Here is a 9,675-nt window from a genome sequence, read left to right on the forward strand (position 1 = left end):
TACAGGTTTAGAATGCATTGTTTTCTGTTCACAGTATGTGTCTTGGTAACAACAGTAACAGCATGTTGGCAATGATGTCCTGCTTCCCTCCTTCAGGTCTAATTGCATGTGCCATTGAGTACCAGTGTTTGCAGTTTCCCATGTGTAAATGTGGACTACTCAAAGGCATTTATGGCAAGACCAGCATGCTATTTGTAGCTTCAACCTCACTGTTAGAAAGGCTGACATTCCAAAGATGTCTACACATCTACCAGGAGCATGGGAGCTGTGTACTAAGCTACAGTAGCTAGAGATGTGACATCCATACTGGTTGACATCACAGGTACAGTTACATGGGGTGGGGAGTTTACATAGCGGTCTAGCTGATGACAAGGGTAGAGGCCAGTTGATAGCTTGAGGCCTCACTGTGTAGCAGTAATACACATTCACATTACAGGATGAGAACACACACACACACACACACACACACACACACACACACACACACACACACACACACACACACACACACACACGTATCCGCACACATGTATTCAGACACAGTAACACACCCACACTCACGGGGTCAATGACACTGTAACATACACACACTTGATAGTGTTGAGGTGAGGACCCCTGCCTATGTGGTAATCACCATTACAGTACTGTGCACCCACATGATGCGACACAGAGAATGAACATGTACAGGTAGTCAGTAATGTCTAAGATTGAAGGCATCAACAGGGTAGTAGATTGCATCACCTGGAGGGGTTAGGGTTCCTATCTGTTCACTATGGTAACATACATCCTCATTCCATGGACCAGACAGCCATACATACATACACACACACACACACACACACACACACACACACATACACACTGTGGAGTCCACAATTGAATGCACCTATGTCATGCACATGCAGATAGCTCACATGTGTGTGTGATACAAACCCCACCCCTGCCCATGTCTTGCTTTCTACACTGTAGTATGTACAGATCTCTACAACAGTGTACAGGGGTGTGAGTAACAATTGGGATGTATTCCCCACCATACGTGGCATATATGGACACACAAGCAAACACACATGACAGTACTGTGAATCAAACACCTGCTATCTTATGATACGTATGACAGACATGCAGCAGTACAGTTACATGGGGTGGGGAGTTTACATAGCGGTCTAGCTGATGACAAGGGTAGAGGCCAGTTGATAGCTTGAGGCCTCACTGTGTAGCAGTAATACACATTCACATTACAGGATGAGAACACACAACTACACACACACACACACACACACACACACACACACACACACACACACACACACACACACACACACACACACGTATCCGCACACATGTATTCAGACACAGTAACACACCCACACTCATGGGGTCAATGACACTGTAACATACACACACTTGATAGTGTTGAGGTGAGGACCCCTGCCTATGTGGTAATCACCATTACAGTACTGTGCACCCACATGATGCGACACAGAGAATGAACATGTACAGGTAGTCAGTAATGTCTAAGATTGAAGGCATCAACAGGGTAGTAGATTGCATCACCTGGAGGGGTTAGGGTTCCTATCTGTTCACTATGGTAACATACATCCTCATTCCATGGACCAGACAGCCATACATACATACACACACACACACACACACACACACACACATACACACTGTGGAGTCCACAATTGAATGCACCTATGTCATGCACATGCAGATAGCTCACATGTGTGTGTGATACAAACCCCACCCCTGCCCATGTCTTGCTTTCTACACTGTAGTATGTACAGATCTCTACAACAGTGTACAGGGGTGTGAGTAACAATTGGGATGTATTCCCCACCATACGTGGCATATATGGACACACAAGCAAACACACATAACAGTACTGTGAATCAAACACCTGCTATCTTATGATACGTATGACAGACATGCAGCAGTATTGCCCGCATTACAATGTGTACCAACACTACCTTTGGCAATTGTGCTGATATATGCACACGGGAGGTCTTAAGTGTTACAGGTGTCAAGTGATGTACAGTCAGTGACACTCTGACCGCTATGTAGGTTGTATGTCTTCCCCTTCAGTTAACAGAAACATAGCTTAGTGTTTGCACATGTTATGGTAGGATAGCTTGTGACACACCTGTGAGCTGTCTTCAGCAAACATCCATCTGCAAAGATGGCCCACCACTTTATGTCCACATATCCGTCCATACCTGATGTACATCTTACCGTATTGTCAGTATTTCACCATATACAGTTGGCAATGATGGGGCTGCATTGCAACTGCATGTTGTAGTAAGACACAGATCACCTGCAAACATCAGCTACTGCACACGCATGGTAGCTGAATGCACACCACTACATGTACATGTGTGTAAGTTCTACATTCCTGTTATTTAGCCATGTTTGTAGGCATTGCAATTGGTGGACATGTGTGATGACATACATGACACATGGACTGTTGTATGATATCATAGTTGTCATGGGTAACCAGTACAGAGGGAATGTTAACTCAGCCAACATTGCTATCACACCTTATGTACTGTTAGCATTCAACAGCCATGGACCAACCTTCCATGTGCATGTGTGTAATTGCTGTAGCCACCTGTCTGCATGAAGGACAGCAACAGCTATGCTATGTACATATGTGTTGTGTGTGTGTGGGGCATGTACATATCCATGGCAGGTACATGTATGTCGTATCCAAACATGAGGGTGTTTACTGGTGTACAGCAACAGTCATCTGTTACAGCTGTATATGACCCAGGGCCCCTGTTATGTGTACAGCCGACCTGGTTATGAACAGTGGTATTATTGCATTGCATAACACATGATGCAACTGTGTCAGTACATGGGTAGTCTGCACAGTTGCTGTAGAGCTAGGTACAGTCCACTGGTCATGGGTCACATGGTGTTGTACTAATATATCTTCTACCACATGTATGGGAGTGTGTTGCTGGTCCAGGGAGATGGTGATGTCTGAGGGCTACATCCTAGAATGCAGCTTTTGACACTGTGATCTGCCTGCATCTGACACATATGTGATGCCTTTTGAGGGTGTACTATCGTCTTTTCCATTGCTGATGATGTCACCCACCTAGACGTATGCCTCTGGGAGTGCTGTGTCCCAGTAATCTCAGTAGCGCATTGTGTAACTGCATAATGCTGTAGTTTCCGTCTGCCTGGGGACAGAATGATGCTTTTAGACTGCTCACACTCCATACAATCCCTATCGGCATCTTTTCTATTGCTGATGATGTCACCCACCTAGAAGTATGCCTCTGGGAGTGCTGTGTCCCAGTAAGCTCTGTAGCATGTTCTGTACCTGCGTAATGTTGTAGTGTGATAAGGTAGTTATGTCTGTGTTCTATTCCCAGACATGTCAACTGTGTGTGTGTGTTTCCATCTGCCTGCAGACAGAATAATGCTTTTAGACTGCTCACACTCCATATAATCCCTATCGGCATCTTTTCCATTGCTGATGATGTCACCCACCTAGAAGTATGCCTCTGGGAGTGCTGTGTCCCAGTAATCTCAGTAGCGCATTTTGTAACTGCATAATGCTGTAGTGTGATAAGGTAGTTAGGTCTGTGTTCTAATCCCAGCTATGCCAACTGTGTGTGTGTGTGTGTGTTTCTGTCTGCCTGGGGACAGAATAATGCTTTTAGACTGCTCACACTCCATACAATCCCTATCGGCGTCTTTTCCATTGCTGATGATGTCACCCACCTAAGAAGTATGCCACTGGGAGTGCTGTGTCACAGTAATCTCGGTAGCACATTCTGTAATTGCGTAATGCTATAGTGTGATAGAATAGACAGGTAGGTGCTCTATTCCAAGGCATGACAGGTGTGTGTGTTTGGCAGTCATATCCTATGTGTTGGTATCTGTGAGTGGCTAGCTCCAGGATGTGTTGAGCGTGTTTTGTTGTTTTCCTATATAGTGTCCATAAATGTCACAATGGCCCAAGAGACTGGGTTGGCAAGACATACACATACATTTGCCAATAGGTCTGGTGAGTAAATGTCAGCAGCCCTAATCTTACCCTTAATACAGTCTGAACCCGTGTGATGCAACGAAACACACTTGTCTTGATAGTAATACCAGTACATAATGCAGGAGGCGCATGTGGTTTCCTTTTCATTCTTGTCTAATGCTTTGGTGTCATGTGGTCCACTGTTGTAATATATATTCTATATCTACGTATGTGTGTGTATATGTATATGTGTGTGTGTGTTTTTATATATATATATATATATATATATATATATATATATATATATATATATATATATATATGTGTGTGTGTGTGTGTGTGTGTGTGTGTGTGTGTGTGTGTGGACATTAGCACACATAAATCTACATGATGGAATACATGTCCTATACTGTTGAATGCCTGTGCTGAATGATCTGTACATGCCATGGCTTAGTGGTAAAGCACATCGTCTGTGGTGTGCAGGGTCCCGGGTTCAAGGCATGTAGAGCCCGGTTATTTTGTTGCTGGGAAGAACAAGGGACATCGAATACGGTGATAGTAAGGCGCTTTTAACCAGTTCTGTGCGGATCTGCGTGACAGTAAGCAGTGGTTATTTTGGAGTCTCAGTATGGGTCATGTAACTATGCATTAGAAGACAATACTATGTAAACGAGGTGGAAAATAGTGAATCCCGTTTATCCCCAGGGTGTGATGCAGATCCCAAGAGTGTATGTGTATAGATAGCCGGGTGCAGGACTCGAATATAGGTGAAAGCATGGGAGGGGGTGTCAGGCATACTGTACGTACATTGGAGCCCTGTGTCTTGGAATTGCTCCTGTCTTAGCATGCCTAAGCTAGGGGTGTGTCTACACCTGCTTAGTGCAATTGGGAGGGATAACAGCAGTAGGAGAGTAGTCAAGGTGAACAAGCTGGGTAAACAGGTGATAATTGTCACAATCAGCAGATTACAGGCCCAGCACAGCCCAGAACACTATGATAAAGTGAGCAAGCACCATACCCATGGGTTTTTTCCACACTCTACATCACCGGTGTATACATGTGGGGAAATTTTACAAAACAATCCAACGAAATGAGAACTGGTGCAGCAGGCCACATAGACCAACATGTGCAGGAGGCTGAGGATGGTGCGGATGTGAATGCTGCCAAACAACCCTCAGTGAGGAGATGGAGAAGACTGTACAGACCCAGGGTAACCTATCAGGGGCTACATGAGCTGGAAATAGTGGAGTGCTATGGGGTGGACAGAGACCTCCTTCAGCAGATTGTTGAGCTGTGCCGGCCACACCTGACACATCGAACAGGCCAAGGGAAACCCATCCCAGTGGATACCAAGGCATGTGTAGGCCTAGGTATACTAGCCACAGGTACCTCCCAAAGCACAACTGGGGATATCATGGGGATCTCACAGGCATCTGCATCCAGAGTATTCCACCAGTTCCTGAATGCCATGTCACCACATGCCAGTGAGCACATACATTTCCTCAACACATGTGAGGTGTTGACCAGCAATATGTGTCTCATCCACCAAATGGTAGACTACTCTGGGGTAGTGGGTGCTATAGCCTGCATGCATGTATGCATCAAAGCACCGCCCGGTGAGCGAGGTAGGGCCTACATTAACCGCAGGGGCATCCCCTCCATCAACTGCCAGGTCAAATGAGATGCCCAGGGCATTATACTGAATGTGTGTGTTGGCTGCCCTGGAAGCTATGATGATTCCAATATATGGCATCTGATGTAGCTGTACCACACATTTGTCAATATGAACATCCCCTACGGTCACCTAGTGGGGGATGCTGGATACCCACTGGAGCCGTGGCTGATGACACCCATCGGAAATGCACACACACCTTAACAACTATGCCATAATGAGGCACACGCACAGGCAAGACATATAATTGAGCGTGTGTTTGGGATGCTCAGGTCACGGTTCCGGTGTCTGGACACATCCGGTGGAGCATTGCCATATTCACCAGCTACATGCACCCAAATTATTATGGTATGTGCTATGCTACACAATATGATCCTGCGGAAACAGCTGCAGCAGGAACAGCATGGGGCAGGGCCACACAGCTCCCCACCAATGTCAAGGCCTTTACAGGCACAGAGTGACTCAGAGGAGGAACTACCTGTGCCGGACCCAGAAGGCGGAAGGAGGCATGCCCAGTATGACCTGGCCTTGGCAAAGAGGCAACGCATAGCATATGCACTGACACAGTAGGCACCCAGGGAATGTCACCCTCTCTGACTCGCACAGACAGTAACAGAGATGCCAAACATGACACTACCTATGCTCAGCCATGTATAAGAAGTGCACTGTGTGCATCTGACATAGGCAGCCCTCCAGCACCATCCTCAGGTCTGGCACACCCTTAAAGTAAGTCAATCAACCTACCAATTGGCAGTTGTATTAGAATGTGTTTTTACCTGTAGCTATGGTATGGATGTGAGCATGCAAGGGAATTTGGTGGCTGAATGTTAGAGCATCAGGCAGTACACATCCATAGTGGCACCATGACATCTGTAGCACATACCAGGGTCACAATAGTAGCCAGTAGTGCACAGGGTGTCCTAACCCACTTTGGGTAATGGGCTGAACATCATGTGTGTCCATACAGCCCACACAAGTCTCAACCAGTTGGACAGGTGTAGACTAACACAGACAAATGCTGTACAATGGCCTCTGAATATGCCCAATGGATGACCTCCCCCCCACAGACACACACACAGACAGACTACAGCAAGCCAAGCAGTTGGATGTAGGTTGTGAAGGCTAGGATGTCTGAAACTAATATGTTGGTAATTAAACCTAAGATCTGGAGTACACTGGTATGCCTCTAGTCAGCACATTAGGTAGGTCCACACACTGAAATGGAGTACCTGACATACCAGTACAGTAGTAGCAAAAGTGTACAACTGTCAGCTGTGCCCCCCTTCCAACGTACACATGTAACAGTCATGTGCGCCCCTCCAGTGCTGTGTAGGAATGTGGATACAGTTGGATGTCCCCCCATGCTGTGCAGAAATGTAGCAACAGTCAATGCCACATGACCGATGGATACCCTGCAGACACAGCATGCCACTTGTCAGTGTACAACGCAGAGGTTGGCACCACAGTACTGACTACCTAGACATGTAACACATGCGATATAGTTGACCATACTGGGCATGCTCAAACACATGAAGGTATGACGGTAATGTCAGTCGACAACATGCGGAATGGTCATACTGGGCATGCTCACACACAAACACAAGACGGCCAGGTCTGCAAACACCAGTGGTCCGGACATATCTGCCGGTACATTGCTATACTGTTGGATGACTGTGCTGTATGGTATGTGTGTGGTACTGTCTATTGTCTGTATATTTGCCTTGGTGTACTGGTAATTCACATTAGCTGTGTGTGCAGGGTGTTGCTACCGGCACTTGCAAAGGACGGTTCTTTGTTTGCAGCTAGAACAAGGCCATTGGATACTGAGTGAGTAAGGCACATTGCAGCAGTTGGGAGCAGTTGTGTGTGGGTTTGCGCCATGTTAAGCACTGCTGACCTCTGGTTACAGCTTCTTATACTTGTTTAGACTCCACATTTCTTTAACAGTGTAATACTCACGTACAGGTAGCCAAACACGCTTACACCCGCTCGCTCCCTCACTTGCACATGCACCGACATTGGTGCTTGCATTTGACACTCACGCTGAGTGGGCGTGATCCCTTTTGATGCCTATTACATCAGACTACATGATTACAGTATCGGGTATGGCTGACCATTAGGCGACAGCATGGCGTTTGACTGTACGGAATCGGCAGCCTGTCCAGTGAGTTAATCATATTATATGCATGTTCCTCATACAATCTGCTCCTATCTGGCTGATACATGGGAACCGATACTCTGCAATGCAGACCAGTAAATATGCTTTGGGAACCACATCTGCCTGCCGGGTCATGCTACCGCATACCTATTGTAGGTTTTTCACCTTTTAAATTGGCGAATTGAGACTTTAGGGTTAACACCTGTCCCACTTTGCATGGGACAGTCCCTCCTTAGGCGTATGTGTCATGAAAAAATAATCTAGGCATAGCAAATTTCCTGATTGCCAGACAATATTATATTCTACGTTTCTCTAATAGTTGCATGTAACAGTTATTGTATATATGACACTTCTATATCTTATGTGAAGTAGCATAAGCAACTTGACTGCTGCTAGACTAAGCTTTGATTTGTGCTAATACGTATAGTTCTGTACTATGCACAGCTATGTTCTGACCTGGTACGTCTGACATTTCTACAGAGCAGGTCCCACTTTGGCCATTTGGAAAGGTGACAGCCCTATAGGACCTATATGTAGAGATGTCAGATTTGGCAAGGCAACACATACCCACAGCCAGTAGAAAGTTGACTACTTCACCAGTTTGCATAAGTAAAGGTTATTCTTGTAGCATTATAGTTGCTAATACTGTTTCCTATAACATCTAGGTGTTTCAGATACAACACAATCGTTTTATGCAACCACTACAGACAATATATGGATTCTTTGCCCGAAATCACAGGCCATGTGCCATAATAACATTCATTTTGCAAGACACAACTGCCCAGAGGGGAGTGCCCCTCACAAAGGCGAACAGGTGGTAACCCCAACCTATTATGCTATCATCTACCTAAGGTAGTTGGTGGAATATGCGCTTTCCCTCACTAGCAGACCTCACATACGAATGGGGGAGAATGAACACTGTATCAGGGACACTGCATAACACCCTCAGGGACACATTTAGATGATTGGTTCTATTAACCTGACACATTGACTGTCACAGGGCATATGTATTCATTCACATTTGTTGAGGTACATGCTGTTTATGACTCATACATGTTGTCATTAGTCATTATGTGTATTCCGCCACCTGTCCACCTAATATCACTAGTTCTGGAAGTGTTTAGTTAGGACTGTGTTAGATTCTGATTCATAATCACTGACGTCCATGAAAATCGGGTACAGGGCACTGATATAGTCCCTATGTGTTTCCCCAATAGTTTACGGACTATCCAGTAGATGTGCTCCTCAGGTTTGGGAGGTATGGGTGTCTGCTATGCCCACATAGGAATATTAATTACTTCCATGGGGCGGGCCTAATACATCTCTGCCAACCAACACCTGCACACATAGGCCCATTATTGCATACCCATGATTCCCCTACCTGACACCCCTCTACAGCACTCATGACTCATACTTACTGAGAGCTCAGCTGGGGTATGAACACACCCCTACACACTGCACACTCTCCACGTCTCGGGACACATGTTGTACGTTTTGTCAAACCATGTGTTATCAGACTTGCACAACCTACTGTTCCTTGTACGGCTACATCCTGGTTGCATCAGTCATGAATGGGTTGCCTATAAGGGAAATTTTTGGTGTCCCACAAGGGACACTGTGATCCATGTTTAAAGTGTAGACCTTTCAGATCTCTCCCACTGGTAGTTTCCTGCCGGTGGTCTGGAAAGCAGTGGTGTATTTACCTTTATTGCGTGTCTGTATGTCTCACAGGCCTAGCTGGGGTGGGGTGGGGTGGGAGGTAGACATTAGTTGACTGGACCTCCCACTAACATATGCCCGGTCTGAACATATGTTACCCGTAATTCTTGTGCCGTAACCTAGGTATATACATGTGTATATCTACAG

This window comes from Protopterus annectens, chromosome 4.part1 (genome assembly GCF_019279795.1).
Source record: "Protopterus annectens isolate FY-2018-M chromosome 4.part1, PAN1.0, whole genome shotgun sequence".
NCBI lineage: Eukaryota > Metazoa > Chordata > Ceratodontiformes > Protopteridae > Protopterus > Protopterus annectens.